We start from the raw sequence: 13,464 nt of genomic DNA, 5'->3' as shown, positions 1-13,464 counted from the left end.
TCGCAAAAACTGCATTTTCCCGGAGGATAAAACTTTTGTTTTTAGGTAAATTGTAACATTGAAAAATGTGTGGTGTGGCAAAACCAGGAATTTTCCATATGTACGAATGAATGATGTAATGCTCAGTGACCCCCCCCCCACTGTAGAAGCCCCCGTCAACCACCCTGCCGTCATCTGTGGGTCAATCGTTTTCCGAACACATTTTCTTGTTAGTACCCAGAGTAGATCCAGTTCTGGTAAAATACAGCATTTTTGTTGTGAAATACAGAGTTTTCCTGGAAAAGATGTGCATTTGTTGCAAAATTGAACATTTTCTTCTCACAATATTACCTCAAGCAAAGCAGCTGACCCAAAACCAAAGCACGTCATTAATGATGTCCACTGAAAGTCGTAATTGTAACCCGATAAAAACGATGCACTGTTATGACTAGAATTTGATGCCCCGGGTTATTTCTGTCTGTTATTCTGTCTCATCACCTGACTGGGTTCATTCAATACCAATTGATTACCTTACGCCAAAGCTAAGTGAGCAAACTCCTGTCAAATATTTTCTAACCGGTACTGGCATTGAGCCGACATGAGTCATACTTCAGGCCCCACCTCCAGGAAGTTCCACATGACTGAGGTTACTGTAGCTGGGAAAATGTGGTAGACAGTTTGGGATTGGGATTTGGATGTAGGACTAACAACAGCTGGACTGGTCTTGTTTACTTATGGACGTGAAAAAGAAATTACAGAACACCCCGTGACCCCTGACCACCACACCGTGCTGTACCTGTCGACAGTCATCCATGGGTCAGGACAGCTTAAAGGGATAGTTCAGATTTTTTTTACATGAATTTGTATGACATCCCCATCAGCAACGGTGACTTATGTTGCATTTTGTGGAAAAATTCGCATTTTTCTTGAATGCAAATGCAAATATAGTGTTTTATGAACACAACATGGCATAAAAATGTTGGGTTTTTTGGGGCAAAATTGTTTTTTTTCTCATAAATGATGGCATCTTTATGGCAAAATATAACATTTTGTTTGCCATGTTTGTTTACTGTGTTGTAACTAACTTTTTTAACTAAATTCTATCAACTACCACATTTTTGTGAAAGGTTCCTAATAATATTAATAATAATAAATTAATTCATTATAATAAATAATTGTGTTGTTGCACAAAAATACAGTGCTTTGTACAAAATGTATTTTCTTTTTCAATTCAGGAATTTTTACTGAAAAACAACTTTACTACAAATATGTAGTAAAGAATGTAGTATGAGTGGGGGAAAATACTGACTTTTCCTAAATATTGAACATTGCATTTTGTAATTCTTCTTGAGACAGTAAATGATGAGGGAAATGGCAACATTGAGCATTAAATCACTGTGTAGAAATGATATGTTCACAGCTGATTCTCGGGATAACTGGCTTAAGGCGAGGAAGACTAGCATTGTTTGGCCATTCATTCAAAGCCTTCATGAGAGATTACTGTAAACCAATACTGACGGTTCAAAGTCCTGAAGACACAGTTCTGGCATACAGCCGTCATGACTCATAGCTTTGGACCTACAGTAGGTTACACCTGCAGGATTACTGTAGATGTGGGACCAGGGTAGACAGTTCCGGATAGGACCTCGGAACCCAGCAACACTGAGGATGTTTTAGCAGAACAGCTTGACTGAGCTGTATTACTGATGGGAAAGTGGAGCAATCATAAAACACACGTGACCCTTCAACTATGGAAGGGCCCATTGACTCATTTCAGAGACGACAGACATCCCAGATGCACTTTCTGTTGCGCCATCCAACTGGCATCTGACATTCAGCAGAATGTCATATTGCTGAGTTTCCATCTGCAGAGGAGCCCACATGGTTGTGGGTTTGCTGCAACAGATAACACTGGAGGGAATTGGGTAGTCAGTTTGGAATTGGGCTTTGGATGCAAGCCTAGCCTCGTTGCATTGAGGATGTTTAGGAGAACAGCTGGACTGGGCTGTACTACTTATGGGAATATGAAAGAATGATGGAACGCCCAGTGACCCTTCACCTGTAGAAGCCCCTGCCAATTACACTGCAGTCATCCATGGGTCAACTGCCATTTTTTATGGCCTTTTTATAGTGCCTTTCTTGTCAAATATAGTATTTTCCTGGTAAATAACATACTTTTTTTGATAAAACAGCATTTCCCTGACAAATAGAGTGCTATTCTGGTAAAATACAGCATTCATGTTGTACATTACTGGGATTTCCTGGAAAAGATGCAATTTTTTCATTTTTTCTTTGGAACACTTTGCATTCAGGGCACAATCTAGCAGTTTTGTACAACATACTGCAAACTACAGAATGTTTTAAAGGCAAAACGGGCATTTTTGTGGGAAAATACAGAATTTTGATTTAAAAGATGTTCCCCATAAATAAAATTGTATTTTTGCAGTAAAAAAAACAGAATTATCCAGAAAAATATTTGGTTTTGCAGCAGTTTTTCCTACCAATATAGAAATACTGCATGAGACGTGTTTTGGGGGCAAAATATTTTGGTTTGCAGGCAAATCTAACATTGCTTTCGGTAAAATGCATCATTTTCCTGGAAAAGTATTTTTTTTGTGGCAAAATATCATGTTTTTATGGCCAAAGATGGCAGCTTACGAATTTATGAATGATGGAATTCCCACTGACCCTTCAACTGTAGAAGCCCCCACCAATCACACTGTAGTGATCCATGGGTCAATCTGCAGTCATCAAGGGCATTTCCTTTATTGATGAGGACATTCCAGATGTATTCTGTGCTTGTGGCCCAATCATATCCCCAGGGCCTGAGCGGCCGAGCTGTGCAGCTCTTCAGTGTTTGTGTTTGGCCACTTAGTGACTATCAGATAACATCCCGCAGACCATGTCCGTAGAGGGGGCTGCATGTTGGAGCATTGCACACTTTGCAAGCAAGAACTTAAGACCGATACACAACACAATGAAAAGCCTGCAGTTTCACTTCATGTGCTTTAAAAACAAAACAGAAACCGCAGCATTTTGACGCTCACAAACGAGCCGTGACCGCAGTGAGAGATCTCAAACAGCTGGGTGTTGAATCAGATAAAGACATGCGAGAGGGGGAGGACTTTCATTTCTGTCCTCTGAGCCATGGCGGGCCCCTCCCTCTGAGGCGTAACAACAGAATAAATCAGACTCATACGCTATGACGGCCTCGTGTGCTTGTGGCACCGCACTGATCCCAAACATGTGCTCGTCATTAGCCGCTGGCTTCCTGTTTGAGGCGATGTCATTGCACGCATCACAACAGGCCAGGCCAACCAATGACCTCAGAGTCCGAGTGGCCGCAGGGCTCCAAGCTGCAGAGCTTTAAAGGATGGAATCACAGCGTTCCTTCTCTTAGTTTTCATTCCAGCCTCTTTGGAATTGCTAACCATTTTTTCCTGAATGTTTTGAAAGCTACACATTTAATCCCAAAGCAGAAAACATAAAAGAAGCTCAGGGAAATGCTTCAGTGCTGCCTTCCAAACTGAATATTTTGCCACAGTTACATACATTTTTTCCATGGTATGTCACAAAAAATGTCGTTTTAGAAAAAGATTATTTTTGCCTAAAAAAACAAAAATATTACCAAAAATAAATCCTGGAGTGCCCTCAGAACTGTACGTATATTTTGCCACAGAAAGACACTACTTTCCTAGGAAGAAGCCATGTTTTGCTCCGTAGCAATGTATTATTTTTGTGTTCTATAAAGCATAGAACAGTGGTGAACCTTCCCAGGAGTGGCCGGTCAACAAAAATTACCCCAAGAGCGCAGCGACGACTCGTCCAAGAGGTCACAAAAGACCCCACAACAACATCCAAAGAACTGCAGGCCTCATTTGCCTCAGTTAAGGTCAGTGTTCATGACTCCACCATAAGAAAGACACTGGACAAAAACGGCCTGCATGGCAGAGTTCCAAGATGAAAACCACTGCTGAACAAAAACAACATTAAGGCTTGTCTCAATTTTGACAGAAAATATCTTGATGATCCCCAAGACCTTTGGGAAAATACTCTGAGGTCTGACGAGACAAAAGTTGAACTTTTGGAAAGTGTGTGTCCCATTACATTTGTCATGAACGGCGTAAGGCCAGGTTTGTATCCCAAGATGCAGAGGGCGACACACAAAAGTTCAAAGAAGAAGTTTATTACAAAAAATACTCCACAGGAGGAAAAAGGTATACAATAAAAAATGTACTACACAAAACGATAACTAAAGCACCGCAGAAGCCAAAAAAACAACTAAGGGCGCTGCAGAAAAAAAATAGCAGGCGGTACAAAAATGCTCAGAACTAAAGGCGCTGCTGAGAACCAGCCAGGAAAAATAGCTAGAGCAAAAACCGAAAAAGACGACTGCTAGGGAACAAGCGTACAATAAAGTGGGCAGAAAGCAGGAGACAAAGCAAGACCGTAGTCGGTGAGCAGGTAAGCAAGGGTACAATCGAACAACGAGGTAATGCGGGTCTGCAGTATAAGTAGCCCAGGCTACAGGTAGAGGTGATTGGCAACAGGTGTGTAACTGCCTCCGCAGCAAGGAGTGCACTGGAAGAGTGGCAGACGGGCAGCAGCGGAGCAGCAGTACAAAGCCTGACAACATCTGGCGTAAAAGTAACACTGCATTTCAGAAAAAGAACATCATACCATCAGTAAAATATGGTGGTGGTAGTGTGATGGTCTGGGGCTGTTTTGCTGCTTCAGGACCTGGAAGACTTGCTGTGATAAATGGAACCATGAATTCTGATGTTTACCAAAAATCCTGAAGGAAAATGTCCGTCCATCTTTTCGTGCCCTCAAGCTGAAACCAACTTGGGTTCTACAGCAGGACAATGATCCAAAACACACCAGCAAGTCCACCTCTGAATGGCTGAAGAAACACAAAATGAAGACATTTGAGTGGCCTCGTCAAAGTCCTACCCGGAATCCTATTGAGATGCTGTGGCGTGACCTTAAAAATGCGCTTTATCCTGGAAAACCCTCCAATGTAGCTGAATTACAACAATTCTGCAAAGATGAGTGGGCCAAAATTCCTCCACAGCGCTGTAAGAGACTCATAGCAAGTTATCGGTTGATTGCAGTTGTTTCTGCTAAGGGTGGCCCAACCAGTTATTAGATTTAGGGGAAAATCACTTTTTCACACAGGGCCATGTAGGTTTGGATTTTTTTTCTCCCTTAACTCGTTCAATCCCAGCCATTTTTCAAAAGACAACCCCTTCAATGCCGGCCATTTTAGACGATTTTGACTGATATTTCAAGGCGCTCAGAATATTGTGTTCTATGGCAATATAAACATGGAATCTACCAAAAGAAAGATTAGACTCCCGTCGTTCATCAAAATGAAAACCCGTGTGTGTCAACCTTTTTCTGTTCTTTAGTAATCAGCAGAACGTAGGTAAATTTCAGGAAAATATCAGTTCCCGACAAAAAATGGGAGAAAACCAGCTTTTTGTGAAAAGATACAAGCATAATTGTCACTTTGACAACATTTTTTTTCTTTTGTGACAGCTCAAATATCTAAACACACAACATAAACAACACAAAAAAGGGTTGTTTTACGTCAAAACAATTCATTTACAAATATTACATTATGAACTGTTTACAATTTTCACATTGAACTGAACTGCGAGCCTGCGTGTGCACGCGCACGTGCGAGCGCGCCTGTGTGCGTGTGCATGCGTTAAAATTTCCCTACAATGCGTAACCTTCTACACGTTCTTCCATTTCCTCCTTGCTGTCACGTATGTTTTTCCATTCACATGCCAAGCTCTTATCAAATGCACTTTTGCCACCCTGTGGCCATTTTTATGGCTTAAAACTGCTCTAAAAGTGACATCCATAAGTGTGTAGTTGCATCATCATCTCTTTTTGCCTCGCTCAGAAAAACGGAAAAGACGTATATATCCGTCTTTGGGATCGGGTGTTCGGGTTGATAAAATCTTTTAAAAACGTCTTTGGTATTGAATGAGTTAATAATAAACAGTTCCATTTAAAAACTGCATTTTGTGTTCAGTTGTGTTGACTAATATTTACATTTGTTTGATGATCTGAAACATTTAAGTGTGACAAACCTTTCACACCACCTTAATTTGGTAATACGAGTGTAAGGATGACTATAGGGGTGTTAGTTCATGTCTAGAGGGCTCTAATAGAAACCTTTAGAAGGTCGTGGACTGGTGAACTATGCTCTCACTATAACAATATTCGATTTATAACTAAGGAATCCTACTTCCTTAGTTATAAAATTCACTTATCACGGTCAAGTCTGGAACCAATTAATCGCAATAATCGAGGGATTACTGTATTTATAAATGAAAATGTAATTTTTGCCTGTGTATTTGTACTGTATTTAGCCTGTTCTTGCCATAAAAACAATATATTTTGTCACGAAAATATTTTCCAAAAAAGGCCATGTTTGGCCTTCAGAAGTGTATCTTTTGTCACAGAAAGACTAGATTTCCTAGGAAGATGCAGTGTTTTGCCATGTAAACACTGTATTTTGTCCCAAAAAACGTTTTTCCATTAAAATTATGTTTTGTCTTCAAAGCCGTATACTGCATTTTGCCAACAAAACACACAATTCTCTCCAGAACATTTTCCTTTCCACTTCTTTTGCCTTCAAAACTACATATTTTGCGACAGCAACATGCCGTTATTTACCCTTTGCCATTATACTGTATTTAGTCACAAAAAACATTTTCCATTAAATTGATGATTGCCTTTAAAACTGTATATTTTGCAACCAAAGCACACAACTTTTTTCTGGAAAATTATCTGTTTGGCTTTGAAAGTTATATGTTTCTTGACAAAAATATAAATACCACTGTTTTGCTTTGAAAACCTTATATTTTGCTGATACACTTGCGAGACGAGACGATACACACAGTAGCCAGGAGTGGCCAGGAGTGGCCAGGAGTGGCCATGACCACCCTTGGTCACTCTCTGGCCACCCCATTGGCCACCCCCACTATTTTGACAAACGTGGCTCTGTGGTGCAGAACAATTGAGGTAATGGGGTGATTTACAATATCGCTGTTAGGATTCGTGTGCTGCTCTGCCGCTCTCTCTCTCTCTCTGCTCCTTTGCGGTGCACCTCCTCCACCACTGAGGTCCTAATTGACACACCTGCAGCCCATCAGGAGCGCTCTCCTCTTAAGCAGCAAGCTCCTGCATGGCGGTGCTAGATTGTTGCCAACAACACGCCAACTCAGGCTACTCCTCAGTGTCTTCTACCTGTTGCGTCACTCAGCATTCCTCTCCAGCCTTGTGCTGCGTTTTCTGTTTTTTGCCACACTTGCCTACTGCAGTTTGTTTGTCCTTTTCCTTCCAGCCTGCCCTTTATTTTGCAGTGCTGCCCTGCTAGCTTAGGCTATGGTCTTGCTGTTCTACCACGCCTTTTTCGGTAGCTCCTTTTGTTAGTACTAGTATTTTTCCCCGTGTACCTCCGGGTGATTTTTAGTTGCACTTTTCCTTGTTTGTACTTTTGCATCCTCTGTTTGTATTTTTGCTATTTTGTGTCATAAATATTATTACACCCAGCCGCTGGCTCACGCATCTTGGGATCCTAGTTCCGGCCCTGGGACGAACCCTGACAATAGCCAAGCTAATATACAAAACCATATAAAATATGTGAAAATTGTATTTTAAACAATAAAAATAAGTAAAACAATGAAACCATTAAAATAAATGATTATTAAAAACTACTATAAGAATGAAAACTTTATTCACAATTCACAAGTGACTCCGTTTACGATCGGTCATCCTTTCAACAGGCAAACATTTCAGACAAACACACATCAGATGACTGAAGTATCAATATTTTGATTTGAGATTCGATCTTACAGCATGAAGAGCTGGTATTGAAAGTATCGATATTTCAGTATCAACCCGCACATCACTAGCAAAAACTAAAAATGATCAAAGTTAAAATAATGATGGCCGTTGTAGCCGCTGCTACTAATCTATGTTGATGTGTAGTGATGTAAAGACACATGTCTAATACATTGCAGGAGATTAGCTTCATATTTACGCTAAAAGAACCCACGATACTTAAAGTGCTGTCGCAGGAAACAGTGAATTTCCAAAGTAAACCCTACTATTACATGTTTTGACAGAAGTCTTATGCAGCAATCATTACTAAGCTTCTGCTTGGACATTAACACCGCAGCAGCTGTTGAACTCCGGCGGAAAAAAACAGACACGTCGCAAGCGGAACGCCGAGTGCTGGTAGGATTGCAAGGTGTATAGTGTGCGTAAAGCACTTACAGGGATAGTTTGCAATTTTTGACATGAAGTTGTATGACATCCCCATCAGCAGTGTAGTACGTCAATAGTGACTTTTCTCCTACTTTGTCCCGTGAGCAGAGTTCTTGTCAGTTTTTGGCGTTGAAGAAAGTAGTTCCAGCTAGTTGGCTGGGGTCGCAAAACTAAAGCGTTTTGCTTCTCTAAACAATGTGAGTTCAAAAGAGTAATACGTTTGAATCACAAAACCGTTTTCTAAAAGAGAGTCAGACCTCACAATCGCTCTGCACTATTTTCCCTCCCTTCATATCACTGCGCAAATTAGATTTTTGATTTGATTTGATTTACTTCAACATTTCATTTCAGTTCAATCGCATATTACAATTCCACATGTTCAAAAGGAGCAGAGTTTATTCAATCACGCCCTCTTTGGTTCACATGAGTTGCTCATACGTTTGTTCATTTCCCATTCAACATGTTCCCTTTGCCAGCTCTCAATAACACGAGAAAATGATACCATATTTCAATGAACTTGAGCTTTGTGAATCTGCATGGATCTGCTTTTTTGCTTCTGAGAAGCCAAACACTTTACTTTTGTGACCCCACCAACTGGCCAAAACTACTTTCTTCAACACCAAAAATTGACCATGACTGTGCTCACCTGACGAAGTCATGGAAAGTGTCCTGTTGATGCACGACACCGCTGATGGGGATGTCATTCAAAAAATCCAAACTATCCCTTTTAATGTGCGGAAACAATCCTGCCTTGCACCCTCCCACTTCTTGTTATCATTCACAGTAGTGATGCCATAGTTTACAGTCTGATCCACTCCTGGCTGCTCTCTTCTCTCGCAAGATCTCGTGACACCCTGAGAAAATATCATATTTTGCCATTAAAACGCAATATTTCCTGCACAAAACCTCACAGAAACACAGTTTTTCCAGCAAAATACGATGTTTTGCAACATCATAATGTGTCACAAAAATAGATTTGTTTTTTTTTTGTGGTAAAAGTCCGAATGAGTGATTTAGTCGTCATGCAGGTTGACAGACAGCTATTACTATTACTCATGGGGGGTTACTTCTGTAGTTCAAGAAGCTGCTTAGTCAAATAAATAAGGTTTGTTTAGTGGTGCACATCAGTTCACTTAATGTCATCATGGTGGCCTCCCGAAAGGAAACTGTGGCCACTGCTGGTTTGGAGCAGAGAAACGGTTGTGTTGTGTGTGAGTGTGTGAGTGTGTGTGTGCGTGTGAGTGAGTTTATCAATCAGTCATCACCTCCTCCACTGGAGGATGAGTGGGCCCGATGTGATGACTGTGTGTGTGTGTGTGTGAGTGTGTGTGTATGTGTGTGTGTGATGCAGATGGATGAGTGCACCCACACACGCGCACACACACACCCACCCACCCACACACACGTATATACAAATCTAAACATTCACAACATTCCCAAGTAAAAAGTGTGTTTTTTCTTCCTCTGGCAGCCACTGCCCAACCCAAACTCAATACAGTAAGTATTTAACCAACACCTCTACGCTCCATTTTATGGAGAAATAACAACTATGCTCAATATACTCTTTGCCAATTTTAAAATACACTAGGTGCCCAACTTACGAACATCCGACTTGCGAACATTCGCGGATACGAACACAAGCTGACTGGTCTATATTTTATTTTATTTTGCCTTCTAGTCGCTCCATCAGTATTTCTACTGCTACATGCTTGACCAGTAGAGGGCACTGTGACACTGCTAATGGGACGCTGGGGAGAGAAAGCTAAATGGAAAGCTAAATTGTAGCTGTATGATGCAACCCGGACAGAGCGTGTGATTAAAGTTTATGAAGAGTTAATAGGCCTGCTTAATTCTACACCACCCACAGAACACTACCTCTTTTAGAAGAGTCTAACCACGACAACGATTTGTCCTTTTTCAATAACTCCTCCTCCACCGCTCGACCACTCCTCTTCAAAGGTAAATAACATTTATCATTACGTATTATTATATCATTTTTATTGTTTTTTTCATGAATTATCCCCATTTAATATTACTACTGCATCCAAACTCATATTTACATACATACGCACATACTGTATATGTATACACGTACATGTAGTACCTATATCATTGGTAATATTACCTTTTCCCGACTTAAGAACAATTCAACATAAGAACGGTCGTCTGGAACCAATTGCGTTCGTAAGTTGGGGACTTAGTGTACGTAGGAAAATGATGAGGCAGTACAACAACATGGTACAGTAACTGTCAAGGTTTATAACCACAGTAACTAAATTATATAACAGTCATAATAAAAACTATATAACAAAACAATATAATAAAAGGTTAATACTTTGTAAACGTCAACTGCTTGTACTGTTTCTTGAAATCGCTCATTTTAGTGCATTGTTTCACTTCTTTATTCAATCCGTTCCATAATTTGATTCCACATACTGATATGCTGAAGGTTTTTAGTGTTGTTCTCGCATGTTATCAATTTTAATAACTGATTTTAGGACCAAAGGGTTTGTATGTTCTTTATAAGCTGCATCATAAGCGGGATCATCCTAACGGACCGTTTTTGTAGCACAGTTAGCGAGTGAAGTGTACTTTTATAGTTATTTCCCCATATCGCCACACAATAAGTTAGATGTGGTAATACTAGAGTTATGTACAGGGTCAGGCAAAATGATCTGACACATTTGTAGGTTAAATAAAAGGCAAATAAAGTAAAGAAACAAGAAAGTGTTTTTATTTTCGAAAAGTACATATAATGCCATTCTGTTTTGTTATGTTTTAAAAATTAAATCAGTCAAAAGGGATCCATTATTGTCCACACACTCAATGCAGATCCAGTAGCTGTGAAGTTGGTAACCCATAACAAGATGGAGTTTCCAGCTGGTACGGGATCATGTCTACCAAGATTGAAGCGCAAACGGAACGCTCATGTTGCACTTACAGATTCGTTTGTTTTGATAAACGTTTCCACAATGAAAGCGCGATGCTCACCAGTCCAATTCATGGCAGCAACTGAAAAAGAAACGAAAAACAATGGCCAGAATGGCATTATATGTACTTTTCGAAAATAAAAACACTTTTTTGTTTCTTTACTTTATTTGCCTTTTATTTAACCTACAAATGTGTCAGAACATTTTGCCTGACCCCGTATTTATTTTTGGTCCACAGTAAATTTTGCTTTATTCAGTATCGAGGTATTTCTTACCATTTTCCTAGCATTTCCTACCATTTTTTTAATGGGAGATTTCCAACTCCTATTTTCATCTATTATGACCCACAGAAATGTATTTTCGTTCACTCTGTCAATGTCCACGCCATCAATTTGTATTTGCGCATAAGTATCCTTTCTTCTATCACCAAATGGCATCATTTGGGTTTTACTTAGGTTCAGGGATGGCCGGTTTTTATCAAGCCATTTTTTAATATAGTCATTTTGTTTGTGACTTTTTTTTATTCGCGCTTGTGTTCTTTCTCCAGAGCAAAATGCAGTACTATCGTCTGCAAAAAATACTAGCTTTGGGTCTTTCGTGACTTTCCAGATGTCATTTATGTACAGGTTGAAAAGTTTTGGTCCCAGTATTGACCTGTGGGGTACGCCACATATATCAGCTGGCAGATCTATATTCTCCTACCTTCACACATCGCTTCTGGTTTGCTTGTATCTATGTAGTTTGTACCCAGTTCAAAACTAGCCCTCTGATTCCACACCTTTATAGTTAAAAGGTGGTATTGTGGTATTAATTAAGGTATTGTGTTTGATTGATTCATTGTATTGAAAGCTTTTGTGAAATCCATAAATACTGCAGCTGTGCACATTCCGCGTTGCTAATTTCCTTATTTCGATGAGTGCCATGAAAGTTGAAACGTTAGCTCTATATCTCTATTGGCTGTCACAAACTTCTCATCGATATTTTTTGGATATAATAAGTGAATTGTATACATTTTTGTGTAGATTTTAATGTTGTAATGTGTTTTGTCATTATTTCTTGTACTTGTACATTTTTTATATTTATTGGGCTTTTTCATATTTTACCTTATTTTCTAATATTTATCGATGTGTAACATTGCTCTTTTTACCTGAAATCCCTTATTTTTTGTATTGTGTATTGTATTGTCAACCATCAACTGCAACATTTATTTACAATTCATTACATAATATTTCTAAAATGTTATTATAATATTACGTTACTAATATTATTAGAATAGGATACATTTTAAATATGATTGTTTTTTTAGTCTTAATTACAAACACATCAGCCTCTAGGCTAGAAGGGAATAGTGAACCATTATCTGGCATTACTGTTCGGCCTTGGCGGAGGTCTCCACTCCTCTGTTTTCACTGCTATCTTAGTAAGTGAGATGAAAACGATGGGAAAATGTTCCCTGTTGCTTGCCTATCTTTAAATATTTAAGCATAAACAAAGCAGCTGTCACGATCCATCATTCAAGATGGCTCCAACACGCCCATAAAAAACAGATGTTGCAGATCATCACCACAAAAAAAAAGTGAGAAAGAGAGTGTACATACAGTATGTGTACAGTATGTGTACATACGTGTACAGTATGTGTACATATGTGTACATATGTGTACAGTATGTGTACATATGTGTAGATACGTGTACATATGTGTACAGTATGTGTACAGCATGTGTACATATGTGTACATATGTATACAGTATGTATACAGTATGTGAGGGCATAAGAGGACCAGCTGCATGCATAGAGCGCAATAGCACACCAGCGTCTGCTATTTAAGACGTATCACGACCTGGGACACTCCCATCCCAGCCTGATGAGGGATATTGGGATGCATTGTTTGACGCTTGATGCATTCCAGATGGGACCTGAACACCCCCTCCTCCACCCAACATAAGCAGCTCTCATGACAACAAGGAGGGAAAGGGTGTGGTCTTGAATGCATCATGTTGCAAAGACACGCAAAATAGAATTATAGATTGGAATGGAGCCATCTTTCAAGACAACTTAGGAATGTAGAAAAAAATAAAAACAGCCACTTTTGGTCATGTGATGTGTATATATGTATATATGGACCCTCCCTTTTGGCACACCAGTGGGGGATGGTATGGACTGACTGCACTGAAAACAGTGGTTGTTTATGTCAATATATAAATATATATTATATATATACTGTACTTTTCAAACACTTAGCATGACAGCTTCTGTTTCCTTTTTAAA

The sequence above is a fragment of the Dunckerocampus dactyliophorus genome, chromosome 18 (assembly GCF_027744805.1).
Source record: "Dunckerocampus dactyliophorus isolate RoL2022-P2 chromosome 18, RoL_Ddac_1.1, whole genome shotgun sequence".
Taxonomy (NCBI): domain Eukaryota; kingdom Metazoa; phylum Chordata; class Actinopteri; order Syngnathiformes; family Syngnathidae; genus Dunckerocampus; species Dunckerocampus dactyliophorus.
This window is presented reverse-complemented; position numbering follows the sequence as displayed.